At 44.5% G+C, this 11,822-nt stretch overlaps 1 long non-coding RNA gene across 1 annotated transcript in view; it reads right to left on the reverse strand.

The window, feature by feature from the left end:
* Window positions 1-6,302, reverse strand: part of LOC140411720 (uncharacterized) — a 100,251-nt gene extending 93,949 nt beyond the window's left edge. Inside the window, exon 1 of the long non-coding RNA XR_011940964.1 lies at window positions 6,191-6,302. This is a non-coding gene — a long non-coding RNA (uncharacterized lncRNA). The remainder of the gene's footprint in view (window positions 1-6,190) is intronic.
* Between the last annotated feature and the right edge of the window lie 5,520 nt (window positions 6,303-11,822).

Consider the following 11,822-nt stretch of genomic DNA (forward strand, 5'->3'; position numbering starts at 1 on the left):
CGTGCTAGTGAGGCTAGAAATAGGAAGATAGAGCAACTAAACACATGGCTAAACAGCTGGTGTAGGAGGGAGGGTTTCCGTTATCTGGACCACTGGGAGCTCTTCTGGGGCAGGTGTGACCTATAAAAGAAGGACGGGTTGCATCTAAACTGGAGAGGCATAAATATCCTGGCCGCGAGGTTTGCTAGTGTCACACGGGAGGGTTTAAACTAGTATGGCAGGGGGGTGGGCACGGGAGCAATAGGTCAGAAGGTGAGAGCATTGAGGGAGAACTAGGGAATAGGGACAGTGTGGCTCTGAGGCAGAGCAGACAGGGAGAAGTTGCTGAAAACAGCGGGTCTGGTGGCCTGAAGTGCATATGTTTTAATGCAAGAAGTATTACGGGTAAGGCAGATGAACTTAGAGCTTGGATTAGTACTTGGAACTATGATGTTGTTGCCATTACAGAGACCTGGTTGAGGGAAGTGCAGGATTGGCAGCTAAACGTTCCAGGATTTAGATGTTTCAGGCGGGATAGAGGGGGATGTAAAAGGGGTGGCGGAGTTGCGCTACTGGTTAGGGAGAATATCACAGCTGTACTGCGGAGGACACCTCAGAGGGCAGTGAGGCAATATGGGTAGAGATCAGGAATAAGAAGGGTGCAGTCACAATGTTGGGGGTTTACTACAGGCCTCCCAACAGCCAGCGGGAGATAGAGGAGCAGATAGGTAGACTGATTTTGGAAAAGAGTAAAAACAACAGGGTTGTGGTGATCGGAGACTTCAACTTCCCGAATATTAACTGGGACTCACTTAGTGCCAGGGGCTTAGACGGGGCGGAGTTTGTAAGGAGCATCCAGGAGGGCTTCTTAAAACAATATGTAGACAGTCCAACTAGGGAAGGGGCGGTACTGGACCTGGTATTGGGGAATGAGCCCGGCCAGATGGTAGATGTTTCAGTAGGGGAGCATTTCGGGAACAGTGATCACAATTCAGTAAGTTTTAAAGTGCTGGTGGACAAGGATAAGAGTGGTCCTAGGATGAATGTGCTAAATTGGGGGAAGGCTAATTATAACAATATTAGACGGGAACTGAAGAACATAGATTGGGGGTGGATGTTTGAGGACAAATCAACATCTGACATGTGGGAGGCTTTCAAGTGTCAGTTGAAAGGAATTCTGGACTGGCATGTTCTTGTGAGGAAGAAGGATAAATACGGCAATTTTTGGGAACCTTGGATAACGAGAGCTATTGTAGGCCTCGTCAAAAAGAAAAAGGAGGCATTTGTCAGGGCTAAAAGGCTGGGAACAGACAAAGCCTGTGTGGAATATAAGGAAAGGAGGAAGGAACTTAAGCAAGGAGTCATGAGGGCTAGAAGGGGTCACGAAAAGTCATTGGCAAATAGGGTTAAGGAAAATCCCAAGGCTTTTTACACGTACATAAAAAGCAAGAGAGTAGCCAGGGAAAGAGTTGGCCCACTGAAGGATAGGCAAGGGAGTCTATGTGTGGAGCCAGAGGAAATGGGTGTGGTATTAAATGAATACTTTGCATCAGTATTCACCAAAGAGAAGAAATTGGTAGATGTTGAGTCTGGAGAAAGGTGTGTAGATAGCCTGGGTCACATTGAGATCCAAAAAGACGAGGTGTTGGGTGTCTTAAAATAATATCAAGGGAGATAAGTCCCCAGGGCCTGATGGGATCTACCCCAGAATACTGAAGGAGGCAGGAGAGGAAATTGCTGAGGCCTTGACAGAAATCTTTGGATCCTCACTGTCTTCAGGTGATGTCCCGGAGGACTGGAGAATAGCCAATGTTGTTCCTCTGTTTAAGAAGGGTAGCAAGGATAATCCAGGGAACTACAGGCCGGTGAGCCTTACTTCAGTGGTAGGGAAATTACTGGAGAGAATTCTTCGAGACAGGATCTACTCCCATTTGGAAGCAAATGGACGTATTAGTGAGAGGCAGCATGGTTTTGTGAAGGGGAGGTCGTGTCTCACTAACTTGATAGAGTTTTTCGAGGAGGTCACAAAGATGATTGATGCAGGTAGGGCAGTGGATGTTGTCTATATGGACTTCAGTAAGGCCTTTGACAAGGTCCCTCATGGTAGACTAGTACAAAAGGTGAAGTCACACGGGATCAGGGGTGAGCTGGCAAGGTGGATACAGAACTAGCTAGGTCATAGAAGGCAGAGAGTAGCAATGGAAGGATGCTTTTCTAATTGGAGGGCTGTGACCAGTGGCGTTCCACAGGGATCAGTGCTGGGACCTTTGCTGTTTGTAGTATATATAAATGATTTGGAGGAAAATGTAACTGGTCTGATTAGTACGTTTGCAGACGACACAAAGGTTGGTGGAATTGCGGATAGCGATGAGGACTGTCAGAGGATACAGCAGGATTTAGATTGTTTGGAGACTTGGGCGGAGAGATGGCAGATGGAGTTTAATCCGGACAAATGTGAGGTAATGCATTTTGGAAGGTCTAATGCAGGTAGGGAATATACAGTGAATGGTAGAACCCTCAAGAGTATTGAAAGTCAAAGAGATCTGGGAGTACAGGTCCACAGGTCACTGAAAGGGGCAACACAGGTGGAGAAAGTAGTCAAGAAGGCATACGGCATGCTTGCCATCATTGGTCGGGGCATTGAGTATATGAATTGGCAAGTCATGTTGCAGCTGTATAGAACCTTAGTTAGGTCACACTTAGAGTATAGTGTTCAATTCTGGTCGCCAGACTACCAGAAGGATGTGGAGGCTTTAGAGAGGGTGCAGAAGAGACTTACCAGAATGTTGCCTTGTATGGAGGGCATTAGCTATGAGGAGCGGTTGAATAAACTCGGTTTGTTCTCACTGGAACGAAGGAGGTTGAGGGGTGACCTGATAGAGGTCTACAAAATTATGAGGGGCATAGACAGAGTGGATAGTCAGAGGCTTTTCCCCGGGCTAGAGGGGTCAATTACTAGGGGGCATAGGTTTAAGGTGAGAGGGGCAAGGTTTAGAGTAGATGTACGAGGCAAGTTTTTTACGCAGAGAGTAGCGGGTGCCTGGAGCTCGCTACCGGAGGAGGTGGTGGAAGCAGGGACGATAGTGACATTTAAGGGGCATCTTGATAAATACATGAATAGGATGGGAATAGAGGGATACGGACCCAGGAAGTGTAGAAGATTGTAGTTTAGTCGGGCAGCGTGGTCGGCACGGGCTTGGAGGGCCGAAGGGCCTGTTCTTGTGCTGTACATTTCTTTGTTGTTTGTTCTTTATTAGACTCATCATTCGAGTTTTAATTCCAGATTTTTATTGAATTCAAATTCAATATCTGCCCTGGTGGGATTCAAACCTCGGTCCCCACAGCATTGCCCTGGGTCTCTGGATTACTAGTCCAGTGACAATACCTCTACACCTTTACCTCTCAATAACCCTTTCAATAAGACAACCTTCAAAAATCGTTTTGAAACATGCTCCACAAGACGATGCATTCATCCAGTGAGATTCAATAGACTATGTTGACTTCCCACAGGAAACTGTGATTGTACAAGATGGAGAATTGGAGTGGTTCATGGACTATTGTACGATGAGTATTGTTGCTGCTCGCCCCTTAGCTGGAAGGAAATTATGCCTCATCATGTCTTTCTCTATGATGGTGTATGTGGCTTCCATTAATTGATTGTCAGTTATGGTTCATAGAATTTCCTATAGCCAACAGGAATCTAATGGCCCAGTAGTTTCTTCAGCTAGGGTAATACTATTGCCCAAGCTGTAGAGGTTAAAGAAGTAATAAAATAAATCATGGTTGCAGTTGGTAGATAGAAAAGAAAGCAGCCGGGGAATCTTAGCCTGGAAGTTCCAATACCACGCTATTGCAAGGATAAGGTCGAAGGCTAATAATATTTCTCAACCAGAAGACACATGAGTAATAAACAGTGCTGGTTTTCCAAAGTCGACAATAAAACTGCAACATAAAAATAAAAATATACAGCAAATAAAACTGACCCCGAAATCAAACATCCAAGTCCAGAACTATACCCAACATTCTTCACTAAACATAAGAGACCAGTGAAGGGGTTAAATTATGGCTTAAACTTTGAAAAGATGAAACATATTTGTATGAGGGCATTTATAATTCTTCTGCCTAACTAATGTGAATTCAAAGCAAGATTAAAGGTGAATATTACAGTATAAGATTATATTACCATTTTTAATTTGTATTAAGGTTATGGGTCATCATATGAATTTTCTTTATAATATATCAAGCTGACAATAGGCAGCAAAAATTGTAATAGATAAAAGTAAGCGGAAAGGGCACTGTCTTTTCTGGATAGGTCAATGGCAGCCAGGAGACTCACACATCCACCTTTCATCCCATCATCATCCTTTTTTCCTATTAAATGTGGACACCCAATTAACATCCCAGCTTGGCGGACAACCTCATTTTCAGTGAATTATTGCAATTCTTCCCTTCTCTGAAATGAGAGTGATCACAATACATCATAGCATTCTGTGGATCAGCACTAATTGATTTGAGTACAGAGTGTGATGGCCTACTTATATAATCTAGCCCTTATTTGGTCCTACGAGGGACAAAGGGAATATTAGATTCCCAGGTCTGTTACCATGGCGATGAGAGTCACCTGACATCTTGTTACAAAGTGGTGAGGTTGGATTGCTTTCCCAGTGGGGTCGTCAGTAAACTGGAGTGATGTCCAAACATCATTACATGCTGCTTTGATATTAAAGCAGGGGATTAGCACCTTATTGCAGGCAACCTGGATTTGTCATTTCACCTTCATTATCTAATTTACTGCCAGTAATGTGACTGCGCCTGAGGGTAGGAAGACCTGGGCCAAAACCTAAACTTTAACCCTTCCAATTCTCTGCACTGTGGGGAATAGTTTATCGCAGCTGTGCCCCATTCGGACATTGAGATCTGTAACTTTTTCCTTGCAAATGAGCTCAAGCCCTGACACCTATTAAGATTTAAATGATGCTAAATTCCTTCACTTTGAGGGGAGGGTGAAGAGGTAAGTCTTTTCCACGTTTTGAGTCCCATTGAGTGGCCATGCATGACATTTATACTTCAATGCCTTTCTAAAACTACAACCTTTCCTACAACCTAAATCTTACAACCTTTAAATATATCAACCACTGTTTCGGTGCCACTTAACGTTCCTGACTGGACCTGGAAAACTGTATTCATTTCGTTTCCAATTTCCACCCCTCTATCACCTTCACATGGTCCATCTCCGACACTTCCCTTCCTTGGCCTTTCTACTTCAATTTCTGGGGATAGACTGTCTACTAATATCCATTACAAACCCACCGGCTCCCACAGCTACCTCGACTACAGCTCTTCATACCCAACATCCTGACATCCTGTGAGGACTCCAACCCATTCTCCCAGTTCCTTCGCCTCTGTCATATCTGTTCCAATGATGCCACTTCCTAAAATGGTGCTGTTGACATGTCTTCATTGTTGCTTAATTGTGGTTTCCCACCCACTACCCACTTTGGTCAACAGGGCTCTCAACTGTGTCCGACCAGTCTCCCACACACCAGCCCTCACACCCTCTCCTCCTTCCAAGAAACAGAATAGGGCCGGTCCCCCTTGCCCTCACCCTTTACCCCACCAGCCTCCGCATTCAAAGAATCATCCTCCGCCAGTTCCGCCAACTTCAGCATGATACCACTACCAAACACATCTTCCCCTCACTCCCCCTGTCAGCATTTTGCAGGAACTGGTCCCTCTGGGATACCCTGATCCATTCCTTCATCACCCCCAACACCTCACCCTCTTCCTACGGCACCTTCCCATGCAATCACAGAAGGTGTAGCACCTGCCCCTTTATCTCCTCCATGCTCACCATCCCAAGGCCTAACCACTCTTTTCAAGTGAGACAACGCTTCACGTACACCTCCTTCAATCTGGTCTATTGGGGCTGATATAGCACAGGGCTAAATCGCTGGCTTTGAAAGCAGACCAGGGCAGGCCAGCAACATGGTTCAATTCCTGTACCAGCCTCCCCGAACAGGCGCCGGAATATGGCGACTAGGGTTTTTTTCACAGTAACTTCATTTGAAGCCTACTTGTGACAATAAGCGATTTTCATTCATTTCATTTCATTCTCATTTCATCATTGCATTTGCTGCATACATAGGAGAGATTAAATGCAGACTGGGTGACCATTTTGCCGAACTTCCTTTCGTTTGCTATTTCAACTCACCATCCTGCTCTCAAGTCCACATGTCCGTCCTTGGCCTGCTGTAATGTTCCAATGAAGCCCAGCGCAAACTGGAGGAACAGCTCCTCTTCCTCCAATTCGGCACGTTACAGCCTTCTGGAGGTAACATTGAGTTCAACAACTTCAAACTGTGAACTCTCTCCTCCACCTTCACCCCATTTTAATTTCTATCAATTTATCTCAATTTCTTCCACAGATCTGTTTATCCCCTTAACCGAGCCCCTCCCCCCCATTCCACTTGGGTCATCTGTTCCCCGTACCCAGTTGCCCTTTGACACACTGCTCACCTTTGTTCCGCTATTCACACATTCTAATCTCTTTATGTGCCACTATCAGCACCTTTCTTAACCTTAATCACCCCCATTTACATTCCTTTTGTCTTTCTGCCCACATCAACTTTGTCAATCTCCACCTATCGCTGACCTCCTATCCAGCCCCATCACTCCACGACCCCACCACAACATATAAATCTGACCCAATATCCAGGTCTCTCCAGCTTTAACAAAGAGCAGACTAGAAAAGTTAGCTCCCTTCTCTCTCCACAGATGTTGTCTGACCTGTTGAGTTTGTCCAGTATTTTCTGTTTTTATTTCAAATTCCAGCCCGCAGTAATTTGCTTTTACTTTTAAATACACGGTGGGAAGGACAAACACTTCCACTTCCATTTTTTAAAATGGGGATTAACCTATTTATTTTTTAAAGCTTAAGGCCTCTGGAGAGAGAAATTTCAAATGAATGCATTATGTGCACACACTTATTTTGTCACGGTGCCTATGGCTTTCTTCAAGTCACTGGTTTCCTGAACAATAAATTATGTTTGGAATGACCTTTATGATCGCTATCACTGATATAGGTTGCCTACCCATTTCAAGGTACGAGTTTATCTTCGAGAAAGGCACATCAAGTTAGCTGTGACGGTGTAAACTACAGTGAGTGACTGTCAGTCTTAATGGCAAAGCTGTAAAAGAGTTTAGCTGTGTTTCTCTGTGCTTGTCTGTACTGTGCTTGTCGCCTTTTGAGACCCATGGGCTTGCTGTAAGATTTTGCTCTGATGTCCTCACAACATTATCTCTGTCACAACAAAATGGAAATATAGTTCCTGTATTTATCTATGATTGTTCAGCTTGTTCCCATTCTCCTGCCACAACAATTTGTTGATATTTGTGAATTTTCTGCCTCTCAGGATGCCCATCCCCACCCATTTTCCTCTGCTGCCCGCCACCAACAACCACCCCAACCCCCCCCCCCCCCCCAACCCCGACTATGCCCCACACTTTCTCTTGGTCTTTTCCAATATAATTTATCTGCTGCAAATATGTACCATAGGGCTCTCCTTACTGATGGTTAAAAAGAGCACTTACCATTTTAGTACTTTTAAAAGGTTGTAATTTTATTAAATCTCTTAATCTTTTTTAAAAAATTCCTCATTTAAAAAGAACTCAGAACCAAGATAGAGTCCGATATTTAAACAATATACATACATATTTTTGAAATTTTTAAAATTAAACTATAAGCCTTACAGAAAATTTGCCATGAATGAACATTCACTCTCAAAACTACTATAGAAATTGGTAGCATGGATGTCACATTATCAATAAGAAAGACATATGTAATTTGCATAAATATATGTAAAATAATCAACTTACTGTATTACACTACTGCAATAAATGACATCTTTCTGTAATACCAAGGCAAAATATAAAGGCTGACTTTGAAATAGTTTTAAAATTGCAAGGCTACATAGGTCAAGTCGGCGTTGTCAGGCTTGTTGTGAGTCGTGCTTCCATGGAGATTCCTCAGTCACCCGTCGTAACTTCAGCGGAAACCTTGGACAAACTGTAAATGATTGTTTATTTTATTTCTTCCAAACTTCCACTAAATTTACAGCAGTAGATCAGAAGGAACACCACAAATGTTCCAGGTTTTGTTCTTTATAAATTGTTTACCTTTTTTTTACATATGTAGCTAATCGGCCTAATTTACTCTGTGCTCTCGTGATTATGCATCTGCAACATCCATTACATGTACGATTGTCTCTGCCCCTTTGAGCTTAATGAAAGGAAGGCACTTGCTACCAGTCGTTCAGAATGGCAACATGTTCGTCAAGCTACATTGTGCTACAAGAAAAGGAAGCAAATCCTGCTCTCCAGATCCCACTACCTCGTACGTGTCCTGCCCCATGTGCCCAAATATCTGCCGTTCATGAATCGCCTGTTCTGTCACAGGCCATGACAGAACACACGACCCTGCGTAAATGTCACCCTCGAATCGAGAGACAGCTGCTACCAACAAAAACACATAAATGGTGATGTTTAGAAAGGTAAAGCTGCAACAATACAGTCCAAATGAATAGTTACTCTTGTTCTAAATGTTTTTTTCCCCAAGGTGAAGTCTCCAACAAGGTTCTTCAGTTCGAACCTCAAAAAGTCATCCTAACTTTAATGGTGTTATATTTGAAACATTATCATAAATGTAAGAACAGCAAGGGTTAATTAAATGTTTAAAGCAACTACTAGAAGGAGCTACATGTACAGCATATACGACATTGATGCTAAGCCTTGTGGGGAGTGATGTGAAGGAGATAGCTACAGTACAGACGGAAGGAACAATAGTGTAAGTGAGAGCAGATCATAGTTTACGTAATATTGTAGAGATTAGTAGTAGATGAGTGTAGATTATATGTTTATTATCAACTATGCATTATATAGGAGTAAGTGTTGAATCCAAATTAGTACTGTTAATAAATTTATAGCTTTGTCAATTTAAAGCTATTTGGGGCCTTTGTGAACACTACGCCAACCATCCTGAATTTAGGAACACAAAGAACACCACAATATTGCCCCCATTTTTCACATTCACCAATTTGTGGACACATCGAGATTAAGAACTATTTTATGTTGGTTATCACTGCCCAACTAAGACAAGTTGGATGAGTAGCTCCATTGGTCTGTACTGCATTTGAGTCCAGATTCCTCAAGTCAAAGGCCATTGTGAAGCCATTGCACTGAATGCTTCTCATCAGCAGATAAAGTACTTGGATTAGTCACAATTATAAAATAATGATTTCGAAGTCTGAACATTTCATTCAATAGCATCATCACCCATTGTTTTGCATGGAGTAAAGATCAGCAGCTGGCAGACATTCCATCGGCAGGTAACTTCTCAAAGGTCCCTTCTAAGCTATGTGTATGTGGAAAATACACATAGTGTATTGCACAATGTTTTGTTGATTCCACCTGGAGTAATAGACTGGGATCAAGTCTACTTGTAAGTCCAAATATTTCTGTAGTTCTCCTGAGCGAAGTTGCTGAATTTTTCACTTGATAGGATTGTGGCTTTAGCATTAGTTGTATGGGATAGCGATGGTGGTGGAAGATCACTAACTTCATTCCACAAAGACGCGAAGGTTGGCTGGCGTGCGTCGCAAAGGTCGGCCGGTGTGGGTTCTGAGGATGGCTGGTTGGTAAAAGTGCATCCCGAGCAAAAACATTTGGAAAACATGGCTCGCGACATACCTGAAAACACAGAAAAGGCCAAAATAATTCTGAGATTTGAAAAGTTCTGTTGACTAAGATATATATAATATAAATACATAGAAGTGGTTAATTCATCTGAACACATAGGTCATATTTCAATAATTTGACAGGCTTTCATTCACAGAAAGATTGTGCGATCCAATTGGATTTAAAAGGTTTGTTTTGAAACAAAATGACGTTGCAGAGCTCCGAAGAGTGTGTAATGGAGCCAATTTGTGGAAGTCGAAAGTGATGAAAAAAGAATGGATTGTCCTGTTGCAGGCCAATTATCCAGGCTGGTTCCATTTTTGGGAAAGGAAACATCCTTCCTCACCTGACAAGGGTGCAGGGCTGTGGAGTAAGAATCGCGGAGGTTGGTGAGGCAGTTGGAACGGTATCCAATTTGAATGAAAAGCCTCCTAGTTAATCACGACAGAGACCCCTCCAAAAGGGGGACTTTGTAATGGTAACGATGTTGAAGGTCAAAGTAAGGTGGCTGGCTTTATTTTGTTTAGGTGGTCAACACCTGGCATTTTTCAGATGTTAATGAATTATCATTTCACAGAAACAATGGAGTGAAAATAGACCCTTTGACCCATCAAAATTACAGAGTTTTCAATCATCCATCCCAGGTTCATTAAAATGTCTTTGCAAACTTTCATCTTCCCAAGATAAATTTAATGAATCACTAAAATGGGATCTTATACCCTATATGATTCAATGAAAATATATGGTGGCAGGATGGCAGGACAGGCAGCACGGTAGCATAGTGGTTAGTACAATTGCTTCACAGCTCCAGGGTCCCAAGTTCGATTCCCGGCTTGGGTCACTGTCTGTGCAGAGTCTGCACGTTCTCCCTGTGTGTGTGGGGGTTTCCTCCGGGTGCTCCGGTTTCCTCCCACAGTCCAAAGATATGCAGGTTAGGTGGATTGGCCATGCTAAATTGCCCTGAGTGTTGGGTGGGGTTACTGGGTTATGGGGATGGGGTGGAAGTGTGGTCTTGGATAGAGTGCTCTTTCCAAGAGCCGGTGCAGATTCGATGGGCTAAATGGCCTCCTTCTGCACTGTAAATTCTATGATCTACGGCTGAAATCGGGAAAAGTGATTGAGCAGAGAATAGGTTCCGATGCCAAAATCGTGGCTGGGGCCGGTTTCACACCAAATCTTAATTCTCCATCACCACAACAGCAGCGTGAATGGGTTCCTCTCCGCAATAATATGCCAATGGTGTTTACTGTACTTATCATATGATAAGTAAATTAAATGCCGTTGGAATATTATTAGCGGGCCTGACCCAGTATTCTCCGCGGCCTCCGCCATTCTCCGCCCACACTGGGGGGAATTTCTGACGGCGAGGAGGTAAGACACGTAAAGGCTAAATCGTGGGTTACCGGTCCTGACACTGGCCAGTCTGGCTGGGGTGAGTGGGGATTGGGGTGGGGGGGGGGTTGCTAGGGCCGAGGAGGAAGAGTATCGGGGAGGCAGGCCATGCCGTGGGGCCGGGGTGACATCCCCCACGGGATTGGGGGGTGTCCAGGCACAGAACACTATTGCCACGGCCCACAAGGCAGCCACCTTGCTGCGCAGCCCATTTACCACCCACCTTGGCTCCTGGTTCAACAGCGTGTCACCAGTCGAAAGGATCCCCACACCCCACCATCCTGCACCCCAGCCCCCACCCTCCACTTCACCCACTGCCATACAACCCACACCCTCCAAACCGGCCAGCATCCACTGGCAGAGCACCACGCGGCACGTCCAAGGGCCGGACCCACAGTAGCCCCTACAGGGGAGCGGTGGATGGGGGGTGCAGAGTGTACTGCTAGCATGGGAAGACTCCGGGTGAGCAGGGGAACAGTGCGACATATCTGCCAGATCATGGTGCACCTGGCACCGTGGGGAATTGGGGAGGACACCCGTTCCTGGTGGCCTCAAGGTGATGGTCGCTGTGAACTTGCATGCCATGGTCCTTCCAGGTGCCGAGTGGGGACCTGTCCAGAATCTCACAGAGCTCGGTGCACAAATGCATCCGCACCATCACAGAGGCTCTATATGCCCAATTGGCACAATGCATACATTTCAATATGGACCCAGCCCAC

The sequence above is a fragment of the Scyliorhinus torazame genome, chromosome 4, assembly GCF_047496885.1.
Source record: "Scyliorhinus torazame isolate Kashiwa2021f chromosome 4, sScyTor2.1, whole genome shotgun sequence".
Lineage (NCBI taxonomy): Eukaryota > Metazoa > Chordata > Chondrichthyes > Carcharhiniformes > Scyliorhinidae > Scyliorhinus > Scyliorhinus torazame.